Below are 14,641 nucleotides of genomic sequence, written 5' to 3'. Positions count from 1 at the left end.
CATGAAAACTACATGTAAACATAAATGACTTCTAATCTTTCATTGATAACAAATCAGATTAGATTGAAATGGGTTTTATTTAGGGCATAAAATCCCAATAGTTGGCGTGTGAGAGAGAGAGAGCCCTAATGGGCGTGTACAATAGAGAGAAAGAGAGAGAAGAGAGAGACTTAGATCTGTTTGGAGGCTAAGTGATTTAGAGGCAACCTAGAGAACTTAGGTTTTCATCTAGAGGTTAAGAGGCCTAAACCCTAGGTTTACAACTTAAATCCCTTGAAAATAGGATAGTTAGCTAGATATTTACATAAGATCAAAATTCTCTAAGATTCTAGATGCTTCTCAACCTGTCTGTTGGGCTTTTGGGGCCCAATTCTCAGCCCATTCTTGATATGCACATGTAGGAGAGTCTTGTGGGACCTACAGTTGAATTCTTGGTCGGCCATGGCCTTGTGCTGGCCAGGTTGGCTGGCCATGATGTTGTTTCCTGGCCTGACCGGCCATAGGGTCGGCCAAAGATGCCTGGCCAGCTCCCGAAAGTGAGCTCGACTATCACTTGATCCCTGTTTGAGTGTCGGGGTCTTCGTTGGCTCGGATGCTGACTTGGTCTTCCTTTTAGTGAGCTGTTTTGCCACGTAGCACAGGTTCTGTCCACTTAAGCATGTCACGTCATGAGGTCAAAAATTAGGATAACAATTCATATCTAAAAAATATAATTCTGTGATTATTTTTTCTCAAAAAATATCTTAATATTATTATCTTAAAAAAAACAAAAAAAAAGTATTGATATTATTTGTCTTATCTTTTATCTTATATTAAATGTGGCTATATAACATAAAATATATCTTTTTAACATTTATATTCAAATTTAATCTCATTGCGTATATCTAAAATATTTTTCTATTATTATTTTTTTTACTAAAAAAGAAAAATATTTTTTCTATTATTGTTTAAAAATAAAAAATAAAAAAAAATATATGATATTTTTAGAAAATGAAAAGTATCATTAAATTATAAGTATTACAGGTAAGTTAAAATTATAATTAATAAAAAAATTTAAACATATATAAATATCACTTAAATTAAATATTTTTTTTAATAAAAATTAAATTGCTTATTAAATAACATAAAAAAATATTAATTATAAACTAATAATATACATAACCAAAATTTTAACTAAGAATATAACTAAACACAATTGTATTAGACATAATATTAACTTACAATTTATATATAGTTGAAAGCATGTAATATTTTAGCTAAGAATAATTTGTTAATTTATCATTTTATTAAAAATTTAAAGTATAAATGTTTAATTCAACTTAATTAAAATAAATAAATAAATTATGTCCAACAAAAATAAAAAATAAAAGGGATAATACAAAAAAAAAAAAAAAAGTCCTTTTGTTATTGTTTAATTTCATTTTAAATCCTTTATTTTAAAAATTATAAAAAAGATACCTTAATAATTTAAATGATAAACAATAGTCTCCTGGACATGTTTTTGGTAATTATTTTTTTTTGGAAGACTAACAGTGTTGTTTATTTTTCACAATATTAATTATTCAAATCATCTAAAATTTAATTTTGACACAATTAAAAAAGTTTTTTTTTTTAACTAACAAGGAATTTTATTCAAAAAAACAACACACAAAATACAAGCTAAAGCTTACTGCCAATAGCTCAAAAGAAGAAAAAGTACCATTGTTCAATTACATTGATAATGTATTGTTCTCCCCTCCTTAATCTATTACAATTCAATCCCAAGACCCTTGCTTTGACAGTCTTTTTCATCTCCTTGCTAATATGTCTAGCTGAGAAGCAAGTAAGATCAAGAATGCATCTATTCCTGTTCAGCCAAATAAAGTAAAGAGCAGCTGCCATAGTTGTATTAAGAACACAGTCTTGGAGGTCAACTAGAGGTCTAGTGTACCATTGCTGCCATTCCTTGTGATTTGTAAGCCAACTGCTGTCCCCTATCCATTTGCATATTTCAACAGCCACACTTTTAGCAAGAGGACACTCTAGTAACAAGTGGATAAGACTCTCATTTTTCAGTTTCACAAACAGGGTAAATAGCCTTAGGTATGATCATTATTTTGCTCATATGATCTCTGGTGATTAGTTGGTTATTGACAGCTTGCCAATATATGAATCTATGTTTGGAAATATTCAGCTTATGCCAAACATTGGACGCATAATAAGCATTATCAGCAGTTATCAAGTTAAGATAGAAGGATATGACTTTAAATTTCCCAATCCTTCCTGCATTCATCAAGGCTCTCTCATTAATGGTATCTATCAGCTTCAAGAGTTTCTTAAATTACCAGCTATCATCATTCTTGAATGGCACAGTCCAGAAATTCTTCTCTTTTAGGTAGATGGCATTGATCCATTTAACCCATAAGTTGTCTTGTTTGCTTGTTATGGTCCAAATGTACTTGGCCATCAATGCTATGTCCATTTTCTACCCTCTTAGAAGCCAATTCCTCCTAATTTCTTAGGCAGGCACTGTAATATCTCAGAAAATAAAATGGTACTTAGTTGGACATATTTTATTAAATATGTAATTATTTTGGTAATGAAGTAAGATTATGATCTTACTTAGATTAATTAGTGTGAATTTATTAAATGATTAAATAAACCATAATTTATTAATTAAGGAGATTATATTGGAATATGTGGGTATCGTGGATACCATTTATGGAATAAAATATTTTCGGGCCCGACGACCGTGGAAACTGGACGGAGTGGTCAGAATTGTCACGACATCAAAGGATGGATTATTTTGGAAGTATATCGGACTAGTTTAGAGTTTTGGGTTGTCAATTTGGCGGATTAGCTAGAATTACTAAAATGCCCCTAGGCTTTTATTTTAAGTTAAAGGTATTGGGAGGGGTATTATGGTCATTTGAGTGGGTTATAAAAGTTTTGTCTTTAGTGTTAATCAGGCTAAAATGGATTTATGATAATATTTTTTTATTTATTAGACTATTAGGTGTAAAACAAAAATAGAGAAGTCACATAACCTTCACCTCTCTTTTTCTTCTTATCTGAAACCCTAAGGAGCTGCAAACCAAGGATTCTTTTGCTTATTCTTCAGCTCTTGGATCAGATTGGAAGGGGTAGAAACTTGTTTAGACATTAAGGTAAGATCTTGAAACTTTATTCTTGAATTACTTAGGTTTTAAGTAAGAAAGGTTGATATTTCCTTGAGGATTTAGAGTTGTATGTTTGGATTCAATTTAGGGGTTGTGTTTTTAGACCTGTTTTGAACTGTGTTGAAGTTTGAATTGAATGATTTCTACTGGTTATTTAGTTTGGATTGAGTAAAATAAAATAAAATGAGTTTTCTTCACTTGAGTATGTAATTTTTGAATTAAGAGTTGAGATGTTGTAATTGACGCTTGGGATACATTATATTGATGATATTGTACTGTTCTGGAGCATTTGGGTTGCTTTGGTGGTGTTTGTATTGGTTTTGGAGGAGGAAAATTTGAAAATTGCAACCCTGCCAGAACTGGTTAATCTTTGGACTGGTCGACCGATTGGTTCTGGTGCAGCAGAACTGGTCTATCGGTTTCCTTGCAGGGAGAAATTTTTCAATTTTCTTTAGGGTTGGTTTTAGGGCTTGGGGTGATTTCTGTGACTGGTATATATTGTTTAGAAAGTGTAAATGTTGGGTTTTATGCCCTAAATAAAACTCTGTTTCAATGTAATCCAGATTATTCTATATCAATAAAGTAACAGAAGTAATTTTTCATTCACTTGTGTATGTTTTGGTTCACTTAATCAATTGCTTGTCTATTTGATTTATAAATTCATCAAAACCCCTTTCACATACTTGAACATGTTTATTGTGTTGTCAACACAGTGGAAAATAAACATGACTATGTGAATAAAGTATTCCTAGATTTATCAGAACACTGGGTTTCACTGATATGACAATCTACAACAGAGTTTACTTACATTTGGAGAAATGTTTTGTTCTTTCCAGAACATAGGTTAAAGTAAAGCTCAGGTTGGATGCATGGAGTATGCATTGGAATGGACCGATATTGAACTTTGAATTAGATTTTGAAACTTACCGTAAACATCTATTCAATTCAATATCATAAGTTGATCCTAGATCACATGATCTAAATCCTGATATGGTTAGGCTTAATTTCAAGAGTGTTATTCGTGTTCTTTGATTTGTTAGTTAAGCCTAAAACTTTATTCTGGGCAATACATACATTTTGGGAACACGGTAGTGCGATTGAGTGGGAGCGCTAACATAAATATGGAATCTATAGCTTCTATCTGGCGAATAGTAAGCAAAGGGTGATTTCCTTCGAGCTTAGCCAAACGAGATAAATGATTGAGTACTCATTTCACTTAGTTGAAATATCATTTATACAGGGTTAAGTGTTTTAAGGATAAAATACATTGTAGGGTGTTACGGTAATTTAAGTCCCTTTACAATGTAGATCATCCATATAGAGGATCATTGATCGCATTAGGATTATAACAATGGATAACTAATAATGTGTCTATATGGTGGAACATATAGAGCATTCTATATACTGAGAGTGCAATTCTGAGTTCTATGTGTGGATTCAACGAAGAATTAATAAGTCAGTGAATTTAAGTGGTAAATTCTAGATCTGCTTATTGGAAGCTCGGATATATAGACCCATGGTCCCCTCACTAGTTGAGATGATATTACTTGTAGGACTCATTTAATTGATTTTAATTAATCAATTAAAAAATTCTCAAGATAGACTTGTCAGTTTGAGAATTTAGCACTTATTAAGGGCAAAACAGTAAATAGAGATTTTGAAGGGCATATTTATTAATTAGGAAACTTTAATTAGTTTCATTATTAATAAAATAAATGATAATATATTATTTGATAATTATTTTTAATTATTAAATAATTAGATTTATCATTAATATGGTTGAACAATGGAATTGGCAATTTTTCACAAAAAGGGAAACTATCAAGTGTAGGAAAAAGAAAGTTGGAAAAGAGGCAAACCTTTTTTCCACATTGCCTAGGCCGGCCCCTTTACCTTCCTTTTCCCTTTGATTTTCTCAGTTCAAAATGTCAATCATAGCCCTTGGTGGTCTTCTATAAATAGAAGGCAAAGGCTTCAGAGTTTCACATATCTGTAGAACTAGAAAAGCTTTTCACAGCATTATTCTGAAAGAATTTTCTCTCAGAAAATTCTCTCTGAGCCGCCACTCTCTCTCTCTCTATTCCTTCACTGTTTCGAAATGTATGAGTGCTAGAGTAGTGCCCACACACATCAAGTAATACCTCAATCATAGTGAGGAAGGCTGTGTAGATTTCAGAAATAACAAAGAAGGACTTTCGGGCTCAGATCTTGATTATACTCTGCTACAGAAAGGAATCAAGGGTTAGAGATCTGAGTGGGAGGAGATATATATATTCCGCTGCAATCACTGTAAGATTTCTGATACTCTTATGTGTTTAATTTCATATCGTTTTAGAAGTTCATATTTAGGTTGTTAAATCAACATACTTGTGAGTAGATCTAAGTTCCTGGTAAAATAACTTCCAACAGTAAAGCCTATTTTGGAGCTAATAGAAGTTAAGGTTTACCGGTTATGGGAATTAGGGTTATTCCCAGAATTATTGATTTAAGGTATTTATTATATGTTGTTGTCTGACATAGGACATGGGATCGTCAAGCTTTGTTTTCCACTTAGGCCGGCATGCATGCTTAATCTTTGGACTAAGGAAAGAAAAGTGTTATGCACCGTTTTGTGATTAACGATATGAATGTTATAGTCTTGATTATGATCGAGATCCCGATATGTGTTTGTTGTGATTTGAATGTTAAGAAACGATTATTATCGTTCGTGACTCGATTTTGATCGAGGTAATGATATGAAACAATTATTATCATTTGTGACTCGATTATGATCGAGGTAATGACACATAACGATTATTATTGTTTGTGACTCGATTATGATCGAGTAAAAGATACAATCATTACTGTTATAAGTAATTACTCGTTGAAACCGCAAATAGGTTTCTTACTTATCGTTCACTTTATTGGGCAACGACAGTGACATATATAGCTCGTAGACAACGAGTGATAAGGGTGCTTTATGAAGCACTGAGATTAGGTGATTATGGTATTGTGTAATTAGAGTGCTTAATGAAGCACTGAAATTATGTGTTTATGATGAGTTATTGGTTGTCACCACTACGCGACTGTTGGAATTATTTTACCAGGATCTTAGATTTACTAACAAGTATGTTGTTTAACATCCTAAATATGAACTTCTAAAACGATTATAAACAAACACATATAAAGTATGAGAAACCTTACATTGGGTGCAGCGGAATAATATGTCTCCTTCCACTCAGATCTCTAACCCTTGTATCCTTTCTGTCGCAGAGTATCACCAAGATCTGAGTCTGAATGTCCTCCTGTTGAATTTGGATTCTTCACGATCTTCCACACTATGATTGAGGTACCACTTGATGTGTGTGGGCACTACTCTATCACTCAAGGGATTCTGTTCAATAATGAAGAAGAGAGAAAGAGACGTGGCGACTAGGTTAGGTAGAAGGCACTCAAGTTTTTATCTAAAGGAATAAGATGCATCATCTTTTTCTGAAGCCATCACTACCTATTTATAGTATGCCACCTAGGGTTAGGTTAGAATATTTGGCATTAAAATAATAAAAATATTAAATGATAAAACCTACATAAGTGGCCGGCCAAGGCTATAGATATTGGGCCCCACTTTTTTGCTGTTTTATCATTTCTACATCCCCTTTTCTCAAAAACGCCAGTTTTCAAATTCAACCATTTATATGTCAATTTCAACTATTTAATAACTAAAATTAATTACTAAATAATATTGTCATTTAATACATTTATTAATTAGACTAATCAAAGTCTCTTAATTAACAAATATACCCTAGAAATTCTTTCTTTACAATTTTGCCCTTGCTTAGTGAAAAATTCACAAACTAGACATAGTCTAATTTTAGAATTATATTTGATTAATCAAAATCAATTAACTGAGTCTTACAAGTAGTATTGTCTCAACTAGTGTGAGGACCATACGACTATATATCAAAGCTTCCAATAACCAGACCGAGAACTTACCAAGTAAATTCACTGACTTATTAATTCTTTGTTGAATCCATGCATAGAACTTAGAATTGCACTCTCAGCTATATAGAACGCTCTATATGTTCCACCATATAGACACGCTATTAATTATCCATTGTTATAATCCTAATTTGATCAATGATCCTCTATATAGATGATCTACATTGTATAGGGATTAAATTACCGTAACACCCTTCAATGTATTTTATCCTTAAAACACTTAGCCCCGTATAAATGATATTTCAGCGAAGTGAAATGAGTACTCAACCATTTATCTCTGTTTAGCCAAGCTCGAAGGAAATCATCATTTACTTTCTATTTGCTAGATAGAAGCTATAGATTCCATATCTATATTTAGCGCTCCCACTCAATTGCACTACCGTGTTCCCAAAATGTACGTATAACCCTGACCTAAAAGTAGGCTTAACTAACAAATCAAAGAACACGAATAACACCTTTGAGATTGAACCTAATCATATCAGGATTAAGATCATTTGATCTAGGATCAACTAGGTGATATTGAATTGAATAGATATTACGGTAAGTTTAATATATCTAAATCAAAGTTCAATATCGGTCCCTTTCCGATGCATACTCCATGCATCCAACCCAAGCTTTACTTTGACCAATGCTCTTGAAAGAACATAGCATTTATCCAAGATGCAAGTAAACTATGTTGTAGATTGTCATATCAGTAAAACCCTGTGTTCTGATAAATTTAGGAATATCTTTAATCACATAGTCTTGATTACTTTTCACTGTGCTGACGACACAATAAACAAGAATATAAATGTGAAAAGGGTTTGGATGAATTTATAAATCAAATAGACAAGTAATTGATAACATGAACCAAATAACACACAAATGAATGAAAAATACTTCTGTTTCTTTATTGATATTGAATAATAGAGATTACATTGAAATGGAGTTTTATTTAGGGTATAAAACCCAACAAACTCGCAATTGCACTAATATAAAACTAATCAGTACATCTCAATTAATCCTAAATTCTGACGGTGCTTTTCGAATGCAGCTCCTGCGAAGACTTTGGTGAATGGATCAGATAAGTTGTCCTTTGTGTCCACTTTTTCCACCAGTACATCCCCTCTTGCCACATATTCTCTGATGATGTGATATTTCCTTTCTATATGCTTGCTCCTCTTGTCGCTTCGAGGCTCCTTACTGTTGGCTATGGCTCCAGTGTTATCACAAAGCAAAACTAGTGGTTTTTCCATTCCAGGGACGACACCGAGACTGTTGGGTTTTATGCCCTAAATAAATCTCATTTCAGTATAATCAGATTTACTTATTAATATAGATCAGAAATAACATTTAATGTTGCATGGTTCACATGATTTATTTCATGATTATATGTACATAATGTATGAATTCATCTTAAACCCTTTTCACATACTTGATCCCCGTTTTATTGTCTTGTCAACACATAGTAAACATGACTATGTGAATAAAGTTTCCTAGATTTATCAGACATAGGGTTTTACTGATATGATAATCTACAACAGAGTTTACTTGCATTTGGAGAAGTGCTATGTTCTTTCCAGAGCATCGGTTAAAGTAAAGCTCAGGTTGGATGCATGGAGTATGCATCGAAAGGGACCAATATTGAACTTTGACTTAGATTTATTAAACTTACCGTAATATCTATTCAATTCAACATCGCCTAGTTGATCCTAGATCAAATGTTCTTAATCCTGTTATGATTAGGCTCAATCTTGAAAGGCTATTCGTGTTCTTTGATTTGTTAGTTAAGCCTACTTTTAGGTCAGGGTGATACGTATATTTTGGGAACACGGTAGTGCAATTAAGTGGGAGCGCTAGCATAAACATGGAATCTATAGCTTTTATCTGGCGAATAGTAAGCAAAGGATGATCTCCTTCGAGCTTGACCAAACGAACATAAATGGTGGAGTACTCATTTCACATAAGCTGAAATATCATTTATACGGGGTCAAGTGTTTTAAGGATAAAATACATTGTAGGGTGTAACGGTAATCTAATCCCTTTACAGTGTAGATCATTCATATAGAGGATCATTGATCACATTAGGATTATAACAATGGATAACTAATGATGCGTCTATATGGTGGAACATATAGAGCATTCTATATACTGACAGTGCAATTCTAAGTTCTATGCGTGGATTCAACGAAGAATTAATAAGTTAGTGAATTTTAGTGCTAAATTCTTGATCTACTTATTGGAAGCTCGGTTATATAGACCCATGGTCCCCGCACTAGTTGAGATAATATTCCTTGTAAGACTCATGTAATTGGTTTTGATTAATCAATTATAATTCTCAATTTAGACTATGTCTATTTGTGAATTTTTCACTAAGTAAGGGCGAAATTGTAAAGAAAGAGTTTTAGGGGCATATTTGTTAATTATGATACTTTGTATGGTTCAATTAATAAATATGATAAATGACAATATTATTTAATAATTATTTATAGTTATTAAATAGTTAGAATTGGCATTTAAATGGTTGAATTAGAAAATTGGCGTTTTTGAGAAAATCAGATGCAGAAAAGGTAAAACTGCAAAATTGCAAAAAGTGAGGCCCAAATCCACTAAGCATGGCCGGCCACTTTTGTAGGCAATTTAAATTGATATTTTCATTATTTTAATGCCAAATAATTCAAACCTAACCCTAGTGGAATGCTATAAATAGATAGTGAAGGCTTCAGGAAAATTACACTTTTCTTCTGACACTTCTGAATCAGAAAACCTGAGCCTTTCTCTCTCTACCTTGGCCGCCACTCTCTCTCTCTCTTCTTCCTTAGAATTTTGAAATTACCTTAGTGATTAGATTAGTGCCCACACACAACAAGCAATACCTCAATCATAGTGAGGAAGATCGTGAAGAAAGATCATCAGCAAAGGAGTTTCAGCATCAAGGATTCAGAGAAAGAGATCCAGGTTCAGATCTTATAATACTCTCCTACAGAAAGGATACAAGGGTTAGAGATCTGAACGGAAGGAGTCATTTAATTCCGCTGCACCCAATGTAAGGTTTCTTAAACTTTATACGTGTTTATTTCATTGTTTTAGAAAGTTCATATTTAGGATGTTAATAAACATACTTGTGAGTAGATCTAAGATCCTGGTAAAATAAATTCCAACAGAGACTTGTGAAGAACTTTCTCAGTCAGACAAGTTCTTTGGCAGCCTCTGCAACAGCTATGTATTCTGCCTCCATGGTAGAGTCTGAAATCGCAGTTTGTTTAGCACTTCTCCAAACCACTGCTCCACCCCCAAGAGTAAACACCATCCCAGATTTAGATTTCCTGTCATCAAGACATGCTTGGAAATCTGAGTCGGTATAGCCTATGGGATTTAAAGCACCACCCTTGTAGACTAACACAAAATGTCTTGTACTCTTCAAGTATTTCAGTATATACTTAACAACATTCCAATGTTCCTGACCTGGATTTGTCTGATACTTGCTCACGATTCCGACTGCATAACAGATGTCAGATCTAGTGCATAACATTGCATACATTAGACTTCCAACTGCAGAAGCATAAGGAATTCTTCCCATGTCCTCTATCTCTTGAGGATCAGTAGGACACCGTTCCTTAAATAGACGGATACCATATCTAGAAGGCATAGTCGCCCCTTTGGTGTCTGCCATTGAGAATCTCTCTAAAACTTTATCAATGTAAGTTGTTTGAGAGAGAGCAAGGGATCTGTTCTTCCAGTTTCTGATAAATTGAATACCGAGAACATAGGCAGCCTCACCCAAATCTTTCATTTCGAATTGAGTGTCTAACCATTCCTTGATGTCAGTCATTTTCTTGACATTGTTGCCAATGATCAAAATGTCGTCAACATAAAGGACCAGGAATACTACTACTTGGTCTTCCTTGAGTTGGTAAACACAGGGTTCATCTTCATTCTGATGAAAGTCGTAGGTCTTGATGATTTCATCAAACCTTTTGTTCCATGAGCAAGAAGCTTGCTTAAGTCCATAAATAGACCTATTTAACTTGCAAACTTTCTTTTCCTGCCCTGGAAGAACATAGCCTTCTGGTTGCTCCATATAGATGGTTTCTTCAAGAACTCCATTAAGGAAGGCTGTCTTGACATCCATTTGCCAGATTTCATAATCGAAAGCGGCTGCGATGGAGAGAAGAATTCTGATGGATTTGAGCATGGCGACTGACTAAAAGTTTCCTCATAATTCACACCTTCTCTTTGGGTATAACCATTAGCGATCAGTCTAGCTTTAAAAGTTTCGACTTCACCTCCAGCGCCTCTTTTCTTCTTGTAGACCCACTTACATCTGATTGGACGATAGTCATCGGGTGCGTCTACATATTCCCAGACTTTGTTCTTTTTCATGGAATCCATTTCTGAATCAATACTGACTGACCATCGTTTCTGTTCTAGACTTGCCATTGCCTATTTATAGGTTAATGGATCGTCTTCAATACCATCACTAACAACCATATTGATTTCACCATCCAAGCCATAACGAGACGGTTTTGTAGAAACCCTCCCACTACGACGAGGAGCGGTGATCTTCTGAACAAGAACTTTAGTGGTAGTTCTCTCAGTTGTTTCGATTGAGGGAGTGGGATTATCCTCTTCTTGAGTGGAAGAGGACAGAACATTGGAAGGAGTTATATCAGAAAGCATTTCCTCTAATACAACTTTACTTTTCGCTTTGTTGTCTTTAATGTAGTTTTCTTCAAGAAAAGTAGAATTTGTAGAAACAAACACTTTGTTATCCTTGTTCCTATAAAATAGTCCACCCCTAGTCTCTTTAGAATTTTTGGAAAACATGCAAACTTCAGTTCGCGATTCTAGTTTGCCTTCTTTCTTTGTCAAGACATGAGCAGGGCACCCCCAAATCCTATAATGGCGTAAACTAGGTGTACGACCATTCCATAGTTCGACGGGTGTTTTAGGAACTGCTTTAGATGGAACAACATTTAGAATGTCGTTTGCCATCTGTATAACATATCCCCAGAAGGACGTAGACAGAGTTGAATAACTCAGCATAGACCTAACTATTTCCAAAAGAGTGCAATTTTTTCTTTCTGCAACTCCATTTTGTTGTGGAGTGCTTGGAGCAGTATATTGGGATTCAATTCCAAGTTCCATTAAATGATCTTTGAACTGCATAGCCATATATTCTCCACCCCTATTAGTTCGCAAGATCCTTAATGTTTTACCGAATTGGTTTTGAGCCAAAGCATGAAATTCCTGAAACTTTTCAAACGTTTCAGATTTCTTTTGCAATAGGTAAAGAAAATTGTATCTAGAGAAATCGTCAATGAAAGTGATGAAATACTCATAACTACCTCGGGCTTTTACATTTAGGGGTCCAAAAACATCTGAATGCACTAACTTTAGGGGTTGTTTGGCACGCTCTCCCTTTGTAGAGAAAGAACGTTTGGTCATTTTTCCTTCTAGGCAAGACTCGCATACAGGTAATTCACCTAAGACAACATTTTTCAATGGACCGTCTTTGGTTAGCCTATTGAGTCTATCATAGCCTATATGACCTAAACGTAAATGCCATAGATAAGTTTGTTCATCATTATCAATCTCTTTTCTTTTAAGGCTTCTAGGTCTAGCTACATTGAAAAGTTCACTGTTTAGTGCGATTTGTATATTTGGTCTTAAAACATAAAGCCCTTGTTCCATGTGAGCAACACATATATGAAATCCATTACGAGAAATTGAACAATAAGAACTCAAAAAATTCAATATATAAAATTGTGTTTGTAAACATGAAACACTAATCAAGTTTCTACTAAAGTTTGGAATAAATAAAACATTTTCTAAAAGTAAAAATCTCTTTTGAAAATTGATGCGGGCTGTTCCTTTTGCTTTGACCGATACTAACTCGCCATTTCCAACTTTAAGCTTCAACTCTTCTAGGTGCAGATTTTTCCAAGTTTCAAGCAGCTGCAATGAAGAACAAACATGGTTAGTAGACCCAGAATCAACAATCCAGGTGGATTTGTCGTTCTCTAAAACACATGATTCAAAGACAAAATCATTACCTTCGTTTGAATTGTTTAGAACCCGGGGACATCGTTCTTCTTGATGTCCCTTTTCATTACAATTCGAACATAGAAGATTATGTCTAATAATTGTACTTGAAAAAGCAACTTTGTTAGAAGCTTCATGCTTAATCCTTTTCCTCTGATTAAAGTTTGCAAAACCAGGAGGTGGCATTGCAATCAAATTCCGTTCATGAGCTCGTAATTTTGCTTCGAGCTTATTCATGTCGGAAGAGTTAAAATTGTTGATCATGTAAGATACAACAAATGCATTATACTCTGGAGGAAGACTATTAAGTATGAATTGTACCCATTGTTCCTTTGATAATTCAATTCCAAGTAGATTTGCTTTTTGGAACTTCAGATTCATCATCAATAGGTGTGAGTTTACGCAACTACCAGGATGCATTTTCACACTATAGAGTTCATTTGCTAAGACATTGACTAGGAGTGGGTCGGGGTGTGGGTTATTCATGTTGGCACTACAAATATCAATAAAACAGAAGTAAGGTTTTTGGTTCAATAAATTCATACACAAGTTCAGAAAATAACAAATAATTACATATGTTTATAAAAATACAAAAAAAAAAAAAAGGAAAATTCTAACATATTTTATTTTCCAAGGTTTCCAACAAACTAATACAGTGTCCCGTTTAGGCGAGAGTCAAAGCATCATCCATTGAATAGAGTTGTTAATTCATCTAAAATGATAAATATTCTAGCAACCTTTTATTCGATCGAAAAGAGAATCCGATGTTGTCCCGTTTAGGCGAGAGTCAAGGTCATTCCTATTTCATGAGCTCCCACCATTGTATCATACTATTGTAAGTCTTATAAAGTCGCAACCATTAGGGTGATCTATACTAGTACAAAACACTTACAAATAATACTTATCTTTCGAGATTCTACGGCGCTAACTTTCTAATGAACGTTCCTCCATTAGGGAGGATTACTCACTAAAACAATATCTATGTAAAACCAACAATGGAGATCGAATGTCTCTTGATTAAAGCTCATTATTTAAAAATATGTATTTTATTTAATCATTTATTTTATTCTATATTTTAATAATGAAAATTATAAATTAAAGTTGGTTAAGTAAAAAAAATTTTAAATTTAAAAAAAAATTCCAACTTTAATTAAATTTCAATTATTTAATATTCGAAAAAAAATCGAAATTAAATAAATAATTAAAATACAATAAAATAAAATTTGAAAAATATCTAATTTAAGTTGTTATAGAAAAATCTAAAATATCCAACTTAAATATTTTTCAAATAAAATTTAATTAAATATTAAAATTAAGTTGTAACCACTTAATTTGAAAATATTCCATTTTAAGTTTATCCATATTTAAAAAATATATCAACTTAAAAAATATCTAAAGAATCTTTAATAACCAATTCCTAGAATTCCTCAACTTAATTTTGAAATTCAAAAGATATTCAAATTTAAGTTGATTAATAAAAT

The sequence above is a fragment of the Cannabis sativa genome, chromosome 9 (assembly GCF_029168945.1).
Source record: "Cannabis sativa cultivar Pink pepper isolate KNU-18-1 chromosome 9, ASM2916894v1, whole genome shotgun sequence".
NCBI classification, from domain to species: domain Eukaryota; kingdom Viridiplantae; phylum Streptophyta; class Magnoliopsida; order Rosales; family Cannabaceae; genus Cannabis; species Cannabis sativa.
This window is presented reverse-complemented; position numbering follows the sequence as displayed.